The sequence below is a fragment of the Pan troglodytes genome, chromosome 8, assembly GCF_028858775.2.
Source record: "Pan troglodytes isolate AG18354 chromosome 8, NHGRI_mPanTro3-v2.0_pri, whole genome shotgun sequence".
In the NCBI taxonomy this organism is placed as follows: Eukaryota; Metazoa; Chordata; class Mammalia; order Primates; family Hominidae; genus Pan; species Pan troglodytes.
The window spans coordinates 139,066,642-139,086,173 of record NC_072406.2 but is presented as its reverse complement, the minus strand read 5'-3'; the positions used below and the strand labels follow the sequence as shown (position 1 = coordinate 139,086,173).

At 46.8% G+C, this 19,532-nt stretch overlaps 1 protein-coding gene across 7 annotated transcripts in view; it reads right to left on the bottom strand.

The window, feature by feature from the left end:
* Nucleotides 1-19,532, bottom strand: part of DOCK1 (dedicator of cytokinesis 1) — a 585,238-nt gene that overhangs the window by 525,305 nt on the left and 40,401 nt on the right. The gene's annotated exons all lie outside the window — the stretch shown is intronic.

Sequence of the window (19,532 nt, the reverse complement as noted above, 5' to 3'; positions counted from 1 at the left end):
AGGGAAAAGCAAAAAAACCAACTTGACTACTCTCACTTGAGAAAAAACATACTAAGCCCATCAGCCCACTTCAAAGATGAAAACAGAGGTCTACAGGGGTGTGCCCATCAGCCCACTTCACAGATGAAAACAGAGGTCTACAGGGGCGTTGTGACTGGCTCAAGGTACACAGTGAGCTGATGGCAGCCCTGGGATCCTGGGACTTCCCTCCCAGGCTATCTCACCACTCCACACTGCCTGGCCCAAGACTTCATCACCCCTCGGTGAGATGTACAAACTGTCTTCCCTTCTCTCCACCATCAGTTACCTTCCTGAACTCTCACTCCAAAGTCTGGGACCATTTCGCCGAGGATTCTGAATGATGGCTCATTTCTCCAGCACACAACCCATCTTTCCATCTCATCTCAGCCCCCTCACCCTCCTTGGCTCCACCTGCCCTGCCAGGCCTGCCACACGCTCCTCTGCAGCTGAAAATCCTTCCTCCCTCCGCCTCCGACTGCCCCACTTGTCTACAAGGCCTGCCTTTAATTCCACAGCCTTTTCCAGGCCCTAACAGAATTATTTCTCCCCCTACCAAGAAGAAGTTACACGCAGACCTAAATGAATGGCTTCCTTCTGAACTCCCTGTACACTCTGTGCCATCCCACAACCTTGTAGAGTTGCTCATCTGTATGTCTGTCTCTCCCATCAGACACAAACTCCTTGAGGGAGGTAAATATTTATTAATCATTGGATTTCCCACAGTAGCTAAAACCATACCTTGCAGGCACTCAATAAAAATGCACTGAATTTAACCAGATCCCAAAGTACTCTTCCTCATGCAGTCTGAAAGAGGAAAAGCAAAAGCTGTAGCATTTGTTCGTCTTCAAAATGCTCTTGCCCTCTGCAAAAAGATCCAGAGGCTGAGACTTAATCAATAAGAAAGAGAAACACAATATTAGCTTTGCCAGCTCTGCTGTGGGTCTTTTTGATCTAAGGAGATAGCCCACCTGCCATCAGTGCTCAGGTCCATAGCCTCCCCAAAGCATCAAAGGCCGGGGGTGGCCATACGTTACTCCTTGAAATCAACTCGGCTCAGTCACTCTCTGTCTCACACACCACTGGAACATGATTTCAAGACTTCAAGTAGCAACTTAAACGTTAATTAATTCTTTTAAAGTCAATTTGTGAAAATTAATTGCTCTGTGTTCTCATTTCCTTTCTCTTGCCTTCAGTTGGAAACGCTTTTCAATGGTATGCATCTTCTCAGGGCTGGGGAAAACACAGGCCACGTCCTCACACGGCCCGATGCCAGGGCCCTCCCTGTCTGTGCTCCTACAGGGTTTCACCCTAGGGCCATCCGCCTGGTCTCGAACTTCACACACCCTACACGTTTGCCTGGTCCATGCAGGTACCTTGCATTTCCTAAGCCTCCATAGGCCCCTGTGCTGGTCCACACTGAGCTGGGCTTGGAGAGAGGAGATAAGCCAGATGTAACCCCAGAGAGGAAATCAGCCTAAGCTAGGTCTCCAAGGAACAACCTTTCACTGAGCCATTCAGGAAACACCATGTAGAGAGAAACAGAACATTATACACACCCTTTCAACTTGACCCTGGGGCAGAGACCAGCTATTTATAGCAACTTGGTGAAGATGGAGAACAAGTCAACTGTATTGTTGCAAACGGCTCAGTACCCAACATTACCCACTGTACTACTAGCGAGAATGTGATCCCAGTAGCCACAAATAAAAGGATAAATTCATCAGGCAGCTTTAGATGGCACCCACTTGGAGCTGGAGGCTGGGTTTCCTAAACTCTATCTTCAAAATCAAACTGGCAGCCACGCCATCACCAAGCTTCTACGACCTGTAGTAAAATCTTTCCACTGCTTTTGTCTGGGGGCAAATGCCTTAGGCTGGATTAGAGCCTCCTAGAGAGATGAGCCTGAATGGTAGCACTTACTGTATCACACTGCCACCATTTAATCACCTGTGCCTCTTCCACTTGACTGTGAGCCTCTCAAGGACAAAATCTGCATCTTGTTTTTCGCAGTCATCTAAAAACACCTGGCACACAGCAGGCCTTGGAAGGAAGGGAGGAAGGGAGGAAGGGAGGAAGGGAGGAAGGGAGGAAGGGAGGAAGGGAGGAAGGGAGGAAGGAAGGAAGGAAGGAAGGAAGGAAGGAAGGAAGGAAGGAAGGAAGGAAGGAAGGAAAGGGAAGGGAAGGGAAGGGAAAGGGAAGGGAAGGGAAGGGGAAGGGAAGGGAAGGGAAGGGAAGGGAAGGGAAGGGAGGGAAGGAGAGGGAGAGGAGGGAAGCGAAAGGACGGAAGTGAAGGGAGGGAAGAGAGGGAAGGAAGTTTCTTAGAGCCTGGTTATAATGGTGTTATTAAAAGTATTGTCTCTAATATTTTTTTAAAGATGAACTGAATAAAAGCAATAACATACTTGGGAATAATCTTAAGGAGGTACAGACTTGTAAACTAAAACTAACGAAATGCTGCTGAGAGAAATAAAAGACATGAACAAATTGAAAAATATTTGTGTTCATGGAGTGGGAGACTTAATATTGTTAAGATGTCAATGCTGATCCGAAACGATCTACAGATTCAGTGCAACTCCTATCAAAATCCCAATGACACTTTCCACAGAAATAGAAAAACCCATCTCAAAGGTCCCAGATTAGCCAAAACAATCTTGAAAAACAAAAACAAAATCGGAGGCCCAATTTCAATACCTACTACAAAGCTACAGTAATCAAAACAGTGTAGTACTGTCATAAAGACAAATATACAGACAAATGGGATAGAACAGAGAACTCAAAAGTAAACCCTCACATAGAAAGTCAAATGATTTCAACAAGGATGCCAAGACTATTCAATGGGGAGAGGACAGTCTTTTCCACAAATGGTGCTGGGAAAACTGGATATCCACTTGCAAAAAAAAATGAAGTTGGATTATTATATCATTCACAAAAATTAACTCAAAATGGATGAAAGACCTAAACATAAGAGCTAAAACTATAAAATTCTTAGAAGAAAACACAGAGGAACAACTTCATGACACTGGATTTGGCAATGATTTACTGGATATTATATCAAAAGTACAGGCAACAAAAGAAAAGATAGCTAAGTTGGACTTCGTCAAAATTAAAAACTCTTGTGCATTAAAGAATATTATTAACAGAGAGAAAAGGCAACCTACAGAAGGGGAGAAAGTATTTACAAATCCCCTATCTGTTAAGGGAATGGTATCCAGAATATATAAAGAATTCCTGGGGGCTGGGCGCCATGGCTCATGCCTGTAATCCCAGCACTTTGGGAGGCTGAGGCAGGTGGATCACTTGAGGTCAGGAGTTAGAGACCAGCCTGGCCAACATGGTGAAATCCCAACTCTACTAAAAAAAATGCCAAAACTGGCCGGGTGCAGTGGTTCATACCTGTAATCCCAGCACTTTGGGAGGCCAAGGTGGGTGGATCACCTGAGGTCAGGAGTTAGAGATCACCCTGACCAACATGGAGAAACCCCATCTCTACTAAAAATGCAAAATTAGTCAGGCATGGCGGCACGCGCCTGGAGTTCCAGCTACTTGGGAGGCTGAAGCAGGAGCATTGTTCGAACCGGGGAGGCGGAGGTTGCAGTGAGCCAAGATTGTGCCACTACACTCCAGACTGGGAAACAAGAGCGAAACTCCATCTCAAAAAAAAAAAAAGAGTCGGGCATGGTGGTACATGCCTGTAGTCCCAGCTACTTGGGAGACTGAGGCAGGGGAATCGATTGAATCCGGGAGGCGGAGGTTGCAGTGAGCCGAGAGCGCACCACTGCACCCCAGCCTGGGTGACAGAGTGAGACCCTGTCTCAAAAAAATAAAAAAAGCAAAAACCAAAACAGAAAATAACAACCTTGGTAAGGACACGAAGAAACTGGAACTCTGCAAGTTACTGGTGGGCTCCAAAATGGTGCAGCTGCTGTGGAAAGCAGCAAATTACCATGAGATCCAGCAATTCCACTTCTGGATACCTACCCAAGAGAACCAGAAGCAAGGTCTGGAATAGATATTTGCACATCCATGTTCACAGCAGCATTATTCACAACAGCCAAAAAGTGGAACTAACCCAAGTTTCCATCAACAGGTAAATTACTCAACAACATGTTACACATACATACAGTGGAATATCCATCGGCCTTAAAAGAAAGGACATGTTGACACATTACAATACGGGTGAACCTTGAAGACACTGAAGATATTATGCTGCAAGAAATAAGCCAGTCACAGACAAATACGGTATGATTCCACTTACATGAGGTTCATCTTCCTCGAGTCGTCAAACTCAGAGACAAGTAAGAAACGAAAGTAAGAAAGGGGGTTGCCAGGGGCTGGGAAGACGAAGGAGGAGTGAGTTAGTGTTTAATGGGTGCTGAGTTTCACTGGGGAAGACAGAGTTGTATTTTTAGTAGAGACAGCATTTCTCTATGTTGGCCAGGCTGGTCTCCAACTCCTGACCTCAAGTGATCTGCCCGCCTCAGCCTCCCAAAGTGCTGGGATTACAGGTGTGAGCCACCGCGCCTGGCCCCACCCCACATTTCTAAAAAGGACACCACTTTCAAAGTCACCAAGTCACTCCTTTTGGGTTCATATCTTTCTTAGGAACAGAAAGATTGTGGCTCTGCCAGTAGAATCCCCTGAGGCAGTATTTCATGCAATGTTTGGGTAATAGAATCAAGGAGTCATCTACATAATTAAGGAAACAGAGCTAGCTGGGCCTGGTGAGACAGAGGAACCATCATTTGTTATTCAATATTTCTTTTTGGCTTTTGGTTGGAAACAGGTGGGAGGGATGGTGAAGATAAGAATGTGAAAAGAAATATACAAAAGAGCCTTTCCTCACATTCTAACTGAACTGATAGACACAGTAAAAGACATTTTAATATCTTTCTTCGGAATAAAATATCTCTGTATGCCTTATCCACAACTAGCAGCAACTATCTTATTTCTTTTTTTTTTTTCTATTGGGTTCATATCTACACGTATATATCTATGTGTGTGTGTGTGTATATACACATATATACGTATATATGTGTCTGTGTGTGTGTGTGTGTATATATATATATATATATATATTTGAGGGTAGGTCTGTTTATAATTCACAAATAAAGCCAGCAATCATCCAGCCATCCCAGAGGAGGCTTTGTCATTATGCAAATATAAACAGATGAGTTCTTGCCAAACCAAACCAGAGTCCCCATGCGCCCTCCAACTTCAGGCCTTGGTCCACAGCCCTACCTCTCCCCAGCTTGGCTCTCCAGGTCCCCATCACCTCTGGATGAAACCCTTCCCTGCCACTCCCCCACGACAGTCAGAGGCCTCATGTGAGCGCTCAACAGCAGCCTTGCACATCCCGACAATATACCGCCAGGCGACTGCTCACTGCTGTCCGTGCCTGTCACATAGCAGGTGCCCAATAAAGGCTTCTCAAGTGCAGCCACCACTGAGGACCCCTCCTCTAGCCTCCTGTGCCATGCCCCCACTACAATACCACATGGCTGGTGACCCCTTGACCTCTCTGTACCTCACACCTGCATCTTCTCCATCTCAGCAGCCATGCCTAACAGTGCCTGGCACCTGGAGTGCCACAAATGCTCACTGAGTGAATCACTTAATAAATAAATAGAGGAAGTCAAGGCAGTAAAACTATTACCTGAATGTTAAACCCACTGGAAACCACTGCGGCTTTGCTTGCACTTACTTCAAGCAAATAAATGCGGTGGCTCGTGCCTGTAAGCCCCAAGCGGGCGGATCACCTGAGGTCAGGAGTTCGAGACCAGCCTGACCAACATGGTGAAACCCCATCTCTACTACAAATACAAAATTAGCCGGGCATGGTGGCGCATGCCTGTAATCCCAGCTATTCTGGAAGCTGAGGCAGGAGAAACCCGGGAGGCGGGGGTTGCAGTGAGCCGAGATTGCACCATTGCACTCCAGTCTGGGCAACAAGAGCAAAACTCCGACTCAAAAAAAAAAAGAAAGAAACTAAAGAGCAGACCAGGATCTTGACTAGCAAAGACAACTTCCAACAGTCTAACCAGGTAGGCATGTCCTGGAGATCCAACCCCTATGTCCAGAAACAAAGCACACTCTATTTCACTTGAACAAATGGTGCTAACGATCCTCCCCAGGGCAGCTATACACACCCTCAAGGAGCTGTAAGCAGCAGCAAAGACTGAGGAGGTCAGGCTGGCTCTGATCCAGGGCCCACCTGGGGAAGATGCAGCCTGGCACGTCAGAGGGTCTCCCCTTCCATGTGTGGGCTAAACTCTGATATTTTTTATCTAGTCCAAATTTGTGTCTAAGGGGTCTAGGAAGTCATGCCCCACAAATCATAAATTCTCATCAGATGGGTTTTATATAACCCTATATATCGTGATTTACTTTCCAACCTGACTCTGGCATAACATTATGAGACAAAGAAGAAAATCAAAATATTTTACCCCAAAACATGTTTCTTTGCCATATTTTAAAATGGCCCTGCAAAGCTGTTTTGTGGGGGAAACTTGTATCTGTAAAGAATCTCTATTAACATAGCTAGATCTTTTTCTTCCAGACCCTAAAAAGATTAAGATCTGAATAGGAAACATTTGTCACCTATTGTCTCTAAGGGCACCCACTGTGAGACTTCAAAAGAACTTTGGTCTCCACAATCTTTATCTTAACTTGAACTTTCCCTTTCTATCTATCCCAGTTCTTTAGACAAATTCAACCAATTGTCAACCGGAAAATGTTTAAATTCACCTACAGCCTGGAAGCCCCTGCTTTGACATGTCCCGCCTTTCTGGACCAAACCAATGTATTTCTTCACGTATTTGATTGATGTCTCATGCGTCTCTAAAATGTATAAAATCAAGCTGCACCCCGACCACCTGGGGCACATGTTCTCAGGACCTCCTGAGGGCTGTGTCACGGGCCATGGTCACTCATATTTGGCTCAGAATAAATGTCTTCAAATATTTCACAGAGTTCGACTCTTTCTGACACAGGAACACTCAGCAGTGACCCTCCCCTGAACACATCTGAGCGGAGTGAAACAGCAAGAACTAAGCAGCGCCTCCCTCAGAATGAAGAAGACTCCTCATAGGTCCCCAACCCACTAGAATCAGGAAGGTGTCATAGAGCCCTGTGGCACATATTCTAGTATACTAATACCCAGGTGCCCAAAGGACTCAGCCTTCTAGAGAAAACCTACCTGCTTTATCTAACAGAGCCCTGACCCCACCAACGGCTCCAGAATACCCAGCCTCCAGTCCTGTAAATCAAGACATCATCACCTCTCGATCACCTTCTGCACAGATGTGGGAATACCCACTGTGCCAAAATGCCAAAACAGAGTCCCTGCTCTGGTCTCCATGAGCTGTGACTTCCCTGTCAACCTACCCTCTGTATGGCTGGCTTCTGAAGCCCCAACAAACCCTGTGAGTTTAAAATTACGGAGCCAAAGCAGCAACATTCCTGCGTATTACACAAAGACCGTGGACCATGACATCCAATATCTCTAACTACAGAAAAAAGTTCAACACCATGAGCCATGTAACAAATGGGCATATATACAGACATAAATATGCTCACATCCATCTACATGTATACACTCACATGTATGTTAGTGGTATAATAAAACACACAGTCTTAGGTGATCAGCTCTGTGACTTTTGAATAATTCTATACACCATGTACACCCAAGATAGGAAGAGATCCAGAAAGTACCCTCAGGCCCCTCTCTAGGAGATTTTTCTCCCAAAACACCATTTTCTAATTTTTATTACCATAGATAAGTCATAAATAACGGTCAATGCTTACACTTCAAATACATGGAATCCTATGTGCTCCTTTATGTCTGACTTCTTTTGCTCAACATTTTGAGCCACATGAATGGTGTCGTACCAGTAGTTTGTTATTTTCTATTGTTGAATAGTATTCCATCATATCAACACATCACAATGTGTCTATCCATTCTCCTGTTGATGGACATTTGAGTTATTTGTTTCCAGGTTTGAGTTATTATAAACAAGGCTGCAGTCAGGCACAGTGGCTCACACCTGTAAAACCAGCACTTTGGAAAGCTGAAGTGGGAGAATCACTTGAGCCCATGAGATCGAAACCAGCCTGAGCAACATGGGAAGACTCCGTATCTACAAAGAAATATATTAGCTAGGCATGATGGTGGCCACCTGCAGTCCCAGCTACTTGGGAGGCTGAGGCAGGATCACTTGAGCCCAGGAGTTGAAGGCTGCAGTGAGCTATGACCGTGCCACTGCAGTCAAGCCTGGGTGACAGAGTGATACTCTGGCTCTAAAAAAAATAAAAACGAAGATAAATAAATAAATAAGGCTGGATTGAACATTCCAGCGTGAACTGTTTTGTGAATGTGTTTTTGGCCCATGGAATTTCCGCTTTGATGGGAGGCGTCTGCACTTTTGGAGAAGTTGCACATGCCAAAGGCATCTTCAGGTGAGCCAGCAGCCCAGTGCCGTCCCCAAGCCTGAAGGGTGACACCTCTGTCCATATTGCAACCAGGAGGGAGAAGACAGGGAAAGGCAGCCATGCCAGGGACTCGTCAAAAAATATTTGGTTTCTTTGTAGTTGCTTGAAATTCCTCCTCTGTCGTTGTTACATTATTTAGCTTTGATAAAAAAGTAAAATTGAAGATTAAAAACCAATCAAGCCCTCTGTGAGGAAAACAATAAAGCCTAGTGCCTGTCGGCACAGGCTGCTGGAGAGGACCCCCTTGCAGAGACCCCTTCCCCGCGTCCCCCCGTCCGGTGCAGGCTGTGCCCAGGGAGAGCCCGTGTTCCCTCCAATGTGGGGGCTTCTCAGGTGACAAAGCACTTTGCCTCCTCCCTGTGGGCTCTGGCCTGAGCCTCCTCTAGGACCCTAGAGAGAATGCCCAGTCTGGGCTCTTGCCCACCATGCAGATGAGAGAAGAGCAAGACAGGTGCCCCTGAGGGTCATGCCTTAAGAGGTGCCCCTCAACACCCCCGACCCCTCCCCGAAGGGGACTCACTTCCACTGCCTCACCATAGAGTCCCATTTTCAAGGCCGGTGGCCCCCCACTGCTCAGGCAAAATCCCTGGAACTCTGCAGACCAGCCTGGCCACTCCCTCTGAGCCAGGCACTCAGCCTCTGGAATCAAGACATGGACTCGGCCCCAAACCCCTGCTCTGTGCCCTGACAGGCAACACGAACTCTGTGAAGCTCAGTTTCTCCCTCCATGAAATGGGAGGATGACAGCAAAGGGGTCCCTGGTGAGTGTGTATTAGCTCCTGTGTATGAAGGTCCATCCAGCCGGGGCCACCCCACATGTGCACAATAAACATTTACTTAGATTTTAAGACGGCCCCAGTGCGAGCTGAGGAGCTGCTTTTCTCTCCCAGCAAGGCACGTGGGCGGGGAGCAAGGATCTGCAGTGTCTTGCCACCTTCCCACTGAGCAGCTCAGCCGGGCCCAGCTCCTGTTCCTGTGCTCCCCTCCTGAGCCCCTCTCCTCCCACTCACTCAGCTGCACCAGGACCTGGTACAGTCACTTCTAACTAGACAGAGGGTAGATGCTCGTAGGCTGTAGAGCACAAGAAGGTACGAAGTCACTCTCAGATCCTAAAGGTCAGGACACGCACGACCTTCTGCTGGTGAAATCTCAGGCTTCCAGAAGTCCCAAAGGGGCAGAGCTCTGGAGGGAGAAGTCTGCTCAGATGTGTTTGCACACCTCAGATGCTGACTGCTGATGAGCTCTTCCGAGGCACAGGCGGCCCAGACATAGCCCTCTTGTTCCCAGGCAGATCAACAACTGCACAGTGGCAGCCTGGGCCTGGCCCAGATGCGCCGGCTGCAGAGACGCGGGCATTTCCATACTTGCAGACCGAAACTGAACAGTGGCGGAGAGTCCATCCCAGCACAGCCTTGGAGGAGGCAGCCAAGGCTCCCGACTTGACCAGACCTGGGCTGCCTGCCTTTGTCATCTGTTTTAACAGGCATGTGGACAGGTCTCACCCAAAGACTACCCTCAACACCACTATTTGAGCCAGCTAGTGTGCAGTGTCAGTTCCCAGAGGACACAAACGAATCTTTCCTTAGTTAACTGCTTGATAAATTTTCCTTCCCTAGAGAGCACCCAAAACGTGTGTGGTAAGCCGCCCTTCACAGAGTGAGCCACTGAACTGCTCACAGCCCCTGTGCAACGTGACCACTCGGCAGGAATACAGATTCTAGGTAAGGCACTAAATAAAACAGCGGAAGCCAAGACAGCCATCCCTCCTGCCTGCCAGCTCACTGCACACAGAGCTACTCTGCCCCAGATCTAGGCCTTCTGGGAACCACCTTTAACCCCAGACAGCGCCAGCCTGTCTTCCCCAGCAGCTTAAACTGACACCTGGCCAAACCCTTGTGCCCCTGAACATGGGCGGGGCTCCACAGAACACCCAGGCTGCATCAGTTCCCAGCAGGACTGGCTACAAAATGTTCAGGGCCCAAGGCAAAATGAAAATGTAAAGGCCTTTGTTCAAAAATTATGATAAATTACAGGCTCACGCCTGTAATCCCAGCACTTTGGGAGGCCAAGGTGAGCGGATCATTTGAGGCCAGAAGTTTGAGACCAGCCTGGCCAACACAGTGAAACCCCTTCTCTACAAAAAGGACAAAAATTAGCCGAGCATGATGGCGCATGCCCGTAATCCCAGCTACTTGGGAGGCTGAGGCACGAGAATCACTTGAACCTGGGAGGCAGAGGTTGCAGTGAGCTGAGAATGCACCACTGACTCCAGCCTGGGCAACAGAGCAAGACTCCATCTCAAGAAAAAAGAAACAAAAAACAAAAACTGTGATACATTTGGAAATGATTAGGATGGCTATTATTTAAATAAATAACAAATGTTGGTAAGGATCTGAAGCAGCAGAAACCCTTGTGCACTGGTCACAGGAATGTAAAATGGTGCAGCCGCGGAAAAACCGTTTGGCAGTTCCTCAAAAGTTAAATATACAACTACTATATGATCAGGCAATACCAACATAACTGAAAGCGGGGACTTGAACAGAAACTTGTACACCAAGGTTCACAGCAGCATTATTCACAATAGCTAAAAGGCAGAAACAACCCAAATGTCTATCAACAGATGAATGGATAAAACGTGGTATGTACATATAATGAAATACTACCCACACCTAAAAAAGGAAATTCTGACACATGCTACAATGTGGCTGAACCTTGAGGACATTGTGCTGAGTGAAATAAGCCAGTCACAAAAGGACAGAAGCGTGTGATCCTACTTACACGAAGTTCTTAGAGTAGTCACGTGCATAGAGACAGAAAATAGCACAGCGGCTGCCAGGGGCTGGGAGGAGGAGGGAATAGGAGTTAGTGTTTAATAGGAACAGAGTCTGTCTTCAGGAAGAAGAAAAGAGTTCTGGCAAGGGATGGTGGTGATGGTTGCCCAACAACGTCAGTGTGTTTAACGCCACTGAACTGTACACCTAAAAATGGTTCAAATGGGAAATTTTAGGTTATATATATCTTGCCACAATAAAGAAAATAGAAAAAACATTTCAAGATGTGACAGCAGAGCCCAGGGCTGTTCTGAGGTTGTGGAGGGTCCTACATAGCAGCCCAGGCCTCAGGCCCCTGCATCGGCTGTGATTCCCAAGAAGGCCTCTCTTTCCAGGACTCAGCTGCCTCATCTGCAAGGGCAGGCCTCTCCAGCAGCGCTGCTCTGAGCCTGATGAGCAATGTTATATTTTAATAGTCATTTCAATTGACTATAAAAATACAGCAACACATAATAAGATTGCTTTTGCACCACAGTAGAAATACTTAGCAAGAGATGAGAAATACTCAGCAAGAGGCTATAAAACCCTGTTTGCTTGCTTACAGAGGTGCTGCTGGGCAGGACGAAAGCACACAAGGATAAAGGGCAGGCAGGGGAGACTTTGCCCAGAAAGCGCCCACGACAGTGTGTCCACCATGACACCCAACACACAGGACCACTCGGAAGTTTTAAAAATGTACCGAGCAAACTACTGAACATCTCTCCACATTTTCTGTTTGTTTCATTTTTAGCTTTTAAAGATCCATCGGCTCTGACATCAGAAAACACTCCTCTCCCTGCAGTTCCCCGATGCTCCACCTGACTCACCTGTAACATGTTTCAGGTGACATCAAAGCTGACCACTGAGCAGCCACACACCCTCTAACCCCAAGACGTGGAACAAGGCTTCCCCCACCAACACAGCTCCAGGGAAAAATCTCAACCACAAATGAGGGATGTTCTACCCACACTCATTCCCAGGAGGCCTATGCCACGAAGGCATTCAGCTGAAAAATGGGAGCTCCACTGATGACAGTGTACTAACAGCAGCACCTCCACTGCCATCACCACTGATTAACAATACTACCACCACCACCACCATCAGCAATACTACCACCACCAACATTACCAAAACTGCTATCAATAATATTGCTACCACTACCACCTCCACTGCCATCACCACCTCCACCGCCATCACCACCGATAACAATACTACCACCACCACCATCACCAATACCACCACTACCAACACTATGAAAAATACTACCAACAATACTACCACCACCACCATCACTGACAATACTACCACCACTACCACCTCCACTGCCATCACCACTACCACCACACCACACCACAACACTACCACCACCATCACCAATACCACCACTACCAACACTACTAAAAATACTACCAACAGTACTACCACCACTACCACCTCCACTGCCATCGCCGCCAATAACAATACCACCACCACCAACACTACAAAAATTACTATCAACAATACTTCCACCACCACCATCACCAATACTTCACTACCACCATCACCAAAATACTACCACCACTACCAAAAATACTACCACCACCATCAGCACCAACAATACTACCACCACCAACACTACATCACTAACAATACTACCAACAATACCACCAACAAAAAAATACTACCACTACCATCACCAACAATACTACCAACAATAACAATACTATCACCACCACCATCACCTACAATACTACCAACAATAACAATACTACCACATCACCAACAATACTACCAACACTACCACCACCACCATCACCAACAATACTACCAAGAATAACATCACCAACACTACCAACAATACTACCACATCACCAACAATACTACCATCAACAACAATACTACCAATAACAACATCACCAACACTACCAACAATACTACCACATCACCAACAATACTACCAAGAATAACATCACCAACAGTACCAACAATACATCACCAACAACACTACCACCAATACTACCACCACCATCACCAACCGTACTACCAAGAATAACAACACCAACACTACCAGTAATACATCACCAACAATACTACCACCAATACTACCACCACCACCATCACCAACAATACTACCAAGAATAACATCACCAACACTACCAACAATACTACCGCCACATCACCAACAACACTACCAACAATACTACCAACAGTAACAATATTACCACCACCATCACCAACAATACAACCAACAATAACAATACTACCACCACCACCGCCATCACCTACAATACTATGAACAATAACAATGCTATTACCATCACCATCACCTACAACACTACCAACAATAACAATACTACCATATCACCAACAATACTACCACCACCATTGGTTACTTGGTGTACACCCTATATAAACGAAGAGGCTGGCCAGGCATGGTAGCTCATGCCTGTAATCCCACCCCTCTGGGAGGCCGAGGTGGGCGGATCACAAGGTCAAGAAATTGATACCATCCTGGCCAACATGGTGAAATCCCATCTCTACTAAGAATACAAAAATTAGCTGGGCCTGGTGGTACACATCTGTAGTCCCAGCTACTCAGGAGTCCAAGGCAGGAAAATCGCTTGAACCCAGGAGGCGGAGGTTGCAGTGAGCCGAGATCGCGCCACTGCACTCCAGCCTGGGTGACAACAGTGAAACTCCATCTCAAAAAAAAAAAAAAAATTAAGAGGCTGAAGTGAAGTTACATAGTCATTTACTCAGTGTACACCCAATGTAAATGAAGAGATTATTTCCTGTCACAGCATGTTTCCATTTGATTTAGTTCTAGGAAGTCCTTAGGTCTTCTGCCTCCAGGCTCTATTCTCCTGCCTCAATACTAGTAATACCAACAACAATACTTACTACTACTACCATTGTCACCAATACTACAAACAACAATACTACCACCAACAACAATACCACCACCAACACTACCAAAAACACTACCAACAATACTACCACCACCACAATCACCACCAATACATCACCAACAATACTACCAACAGCAATAATACCAACAAAAACAACACTACCACCATCACCACTATCACCAACAATACTACGAACAATACTACCACTACTACCAACACTACCAACAATACTACCACCACCACTATCACTAATATTACCAATACTACTACCATCACCAATACTACCACCACCACTACCAATACTATCAACAATACTACCACCATCACCACTATCACCAATACTACCAACAATACTACCACTACTAACACTACCAATGCTACCAACAATACTACCACCACCATCACTATTACTAACAATACTACCACCATCAGCAATACTACCACCACCACTACCAATACTACCACCATCACCACTATCACCAACAATACTACTACCAGTAATACTACCAACAACCATGCTAACACTACCAACAATACTACCAATACTACCACCAGTAATACTACCAACAACCATGCTAACACTACCAACAATACTACCAATACTACCACCACTATCATCAATACTAAAAACACTACCAAAAACAATACTACCACCACCATCAACAATACTACTACTACCAACAATACTACCACCTTCACCACCCCCATCAACATCAATACTACCAACACAATCACCACCAGCAATGTTACCACCACCACCATCACCGCCAACAGCAATACTACCAACCACCATCATCAACAATAACATCACCAACATCACCAGCACCACCGCTATCACCAGTACCACCATCATCATGGTAGAATTAAACTTCATTCTGCCCTGGGAAAGACCAGAAACACCAACGAACACTTGATGCATTTCCTCACATCATCCCATATTAACCCTATGAAGTGGGGCTAACAAAAACCCCATTTCTGCACACAAAGACTCCTAGGCAAAGAGCAAGAGGAAGGAGGGCATGCTGCCGCCCCGCCTCCAGGCATCATGTGGCCTTGCTCTGAGAACAGCACTCCCAGCACATCCCAAACAAAGAGTAACTGTACTGCTGCGTCCACAACAAAGGCTGCAGAGTCCCTCTCTCTGCAACCGATTTCCCTTTGCTTCAAAGGGACAGTGACAATTCTGGGCACTGTCAAAGGCCCCATTGCCCTTATTCCAGAAAGCCCTTGAGACAGGATGAAATAACAATCCCACTAATCCCATGAACGGAACCCCAGTCTAAAGGAGAGAGAGCCTTTCCATGTCACAGCTAGGCTAAGCTGACCCTGCAGGCAAGCACAGACCAGACCTCCAATCATCCAGTCAATCCAGACCAACAAACCAATATTTACCACCCAAGATCCCAGGTAAGAACTGCCACCCAAAGAGGAGACAAGACATGATACAGATAAGCTGTGGCGAACTCGAATTAGGAACCTGCTCTCCAAATAACACAACTAGGAAAAGCTGTAATGAGAGCTATTAGCCCCTTACCATGGAACAGCGACTGACTGCTTCTCGCGGACTACCTAATTTACCTAATTTCATTATCACAAAAACTTTACAAGGGAGGGATTACTACTCATTCCCATTTCACAAATGGAAAAAAAAAAATGAGGCTTAGAGAGGATGTTAGATGGCTCCTCAAAGACACAGGTCTGGAAGGAGGGAGAAACCCACTTTGGGGGGCTAATGTTTCTGACCCAGCTTCTGTCCCTAGCCACAACACTGCATGCTGCATAACACGCGGCTCCACACTCTAAAAAAGCACAGCCCTCCCATCGAGAGCCAGACAGAGCTTTGCCTCTCTGGCCACTCTCCCTTTGGTGCTCCCCGAATAGCCCTCATAAAATCAGCCAGAGACATGTCAAAACAAAAGTCACAAGAAATATCACCCAATATCATTCAAGGACTGTCACAAGCAAACCTTGTCACAAAGTCCTTTTTAGGTGAAATATTCTTGAGTAATACTTTTCCCCTCCAGATCCTTCCTGCATCAGTCAAACGCCTACATTTTGCTGTCTAACATGAATTTATAGTTATAGCACACAAAGGACATTCAACACCCGATGCTCTCATCACAGAGAGATCCATCCATGTCCCAGCTCTGCCCTTGCTGCTCTGAAATTAAGCAGGGGATGTACTGATGCCCTGGGAAAAAGGAATTCACAAGAATGGGTCTCATCATAGGACCAACCCTCCCTCACACACCTACACACTTTGGACTGCCACATACAGTTGGTAGGTGTGTTCACTGCCAAAGGCTCAGGGCTGAAGGGACACGTGGGAGCCGAAATCCTGCCCGGGTTGCACCTGTCAAGCAACATGTCCACCCAAGGAGTGCCTTCCTGGAATCCCCAGAGGCACTAGACAGCTTAGGGGCTGTCCTGTGGCTCCCCATTCCCCACAGGGAGAGGGCTACAGGAGAGTAGGAGCTGGGTGTGTTAACCCAATGTCCCCTGACCCAGGTCACCTTCAATAAACACCTTCGGGACTCAATGGAGATGGATCAGCAAACAAGTGCAGAGGGGAACCCAGAGTGCCAGGCAGGCAGCAAGGGCAGGATGCACCTCCCCCAAGCAGAATGTGCACCACTGCCAGAAAGGGGAGGCCAGGATCCCGAAGGGTGGCCAGGGAACCAAAGCAAAGATGAAAGCTCAGTTACAAAGGGAACAGGGTCCAGGGGGTGGGCCCGGGCCACGGAAAGGGATTCTGAACGCCCAGCTTGCTGGGCCCAGGCATACAACCAGCTCCAGACCTGCCTTCTCACGCAACCCCAGTACTGCCCTGGGCCAGGCCCGGCACACATATCCCCAACCTCAGGAAAGGCATAGGGGGGAAGGTTCCCTTTGAGGGAGAGGATGGAAAATCCAGCCCAAAGGACCAGAGCAGCTCAGAATGATTCCAGGGAGGGGAAGCTTGGGATCCAGGCTGGATGGCAGCTGCACAGCTGGGCGCCCGCATCACAGGCTCCGAGAGGTGAGAATTCCTGGGAAGCAGTGCCTCTGGCTCAGCATACCTGACCCTGCAACCCCACATCGGGAAACTTTCCTTCTCCATCTGTGGCCTGGAGCATTTTGAGGGCCCTGTTTCGGGGTGCCTATCCCGACCCCACCCCACGTAAGAAAGAGGTTCAGCCAGATGCCCTCAAAAGGCCCAGCTGGACAGTATTACCACCTTCATCACCCTCACCAGCAACATCAATACTACCAACACAATCATCACCAGCAATATTACCACCACCATCACCACCAACAGGAATACTACCAACCACCACCATCACCACCAACAGGAATACTACCAACCACCACCATCACCAACAGTAATACTACCAACCACCACCATCACCACCAACAGTAATACTACCAACCACCATCACCACCAACAGTAATACTACCAACCACCACCATCACCACCAACAGTAATACTACCAACCACCACCATCACCACCAACAGTAATACTACCAACCACCACCATCACCACCAACAGTAATACTACCAACTACCACCATCACCACCAACAGTAATACTACCAACCACCATCACCACCAACAGTAATACTACCAACCACCATCACCACCAACAGTAATACTACCAACCACCACCATCACCACCAACAGTAATACTACCAACCACCACCACCATCACCAAGAGTAATACTACCAACTACCACCATCACCACCAACAGTAATACTACCAACCACCACCATCACCACCAAGAGTAATACTACCAACTACCACCATCACCACCAACAGTAATACTACCAACCACGACCATCACCACCAACAGTAATACTACCAACCAGCACCATCGTCAACCACATTAGCAGCACCACCATCATCATGGTAGAGGTAAACTTTATTCTGCCCTGGGAAAGACCAGAAACACCACGGAATACCACATCATCCCATATCAACCCTATGAAATAGGGCTAACAGCAACCCCATTTCTGCACGCAAAGACTGAGGCAAAGAGCAGGAGGAAGGAGGGCATGCTGCTGCCAAGCTTCCAGGTACCAGTCCTTTGTCTCAGCTCTGGCCAGGCCGAGGGGGCCACATCTCTCCCCAGTCATGGGCCAGGGATAGGGGACAGGATCAGACCTGCATTCTCGCTGCATTGATCTGCTTCACAATGAGCGTCTGATCCAAGAAGTGAGCCTGTCCACTGTGACCGTGAGATGGGCGCTAACACACTTCCTCCAGCAAAGAGTGGACAAGTTATTCACAACAGTCAAATGCTGGGAGGAAACCATGTCACAAGTGTCCATCAAGACATGAACAAATTAAACAAAATGTGGCTATGCATACAGTGAAATATTCTTCAGAGCAAGGAAGTGTTGACGTGTGCTGTGACATGGATGAACCTGGAAGATACTGTGCTCTGCGAAATTAGTCAGGCACAAAAGGACAAATACTGTGCAATTCCGTTCCTATGTGGCTCCTAGAGTAGTCAAATTCAGAGACAGAAAATATAATAGATTAGAAGTTAACGGAGGCTGAGGGGACAGGGAATGGAAAGTTAGCTTTTTCTTTTTTTAGATTAAGTCTCGCTCTGTTGCCCAGACTGGAGTGTAGTGGTGCGATCTCGGCTCACTGCAACCTCCGCCTTCTGGGTCAAGCTATTCTCCTGCCTCAGCCTCCCAAGTAGCTGGGATTACAGGTGCCCACCACCACATCCAGCTAATTTTTTTATTTTTAGTAGAAATGGGGTTTCATCATGTTGGCCAGGCTGGTCTTGAACTCCTGACCTCAAGTGATCCACCCACCTCGGCCTCCCAAAGTGCTAGGAATACAGGCATGAGCTACCGTGTCTGGCCAAGAATTAGCTTTTAATGGATACAAAGTTTCTGTCTGGGATGGTGAAAGTCTTGGAAACAGAGAATGAGTAGCACAACACTGTAGACGTATTTAATGCCAATGAAATGTGCATTTTTAAAGGGTTAAAGGGGAAAATTCTATGTTACATATATTTTTCCCATAAATTTAAAAAATCAATGTAATATGCCAAAAACCACTGAATGGCAGACTTTTACAGTGGATACCCTGCATGGTATGTGAGTAATTGCTCAAGAAAGCTGTTTAAAAAGAGTCCAGAGCGTCTCTGCCTATGAACGTTCATCAGCAAGTGAATGCCGCAAACCACACCTGAGCATTCCAAGTTGTTACGCTCAATAAAGCACTGTGGCAATCATGAGATGCACGGCAGAGGTGTGCTCAAAACCCCCTGCTCTTGGCCACTCCGACACTGAACTGCCTGCATTAGCAAAGTGCCAGAAACTTCGAAGA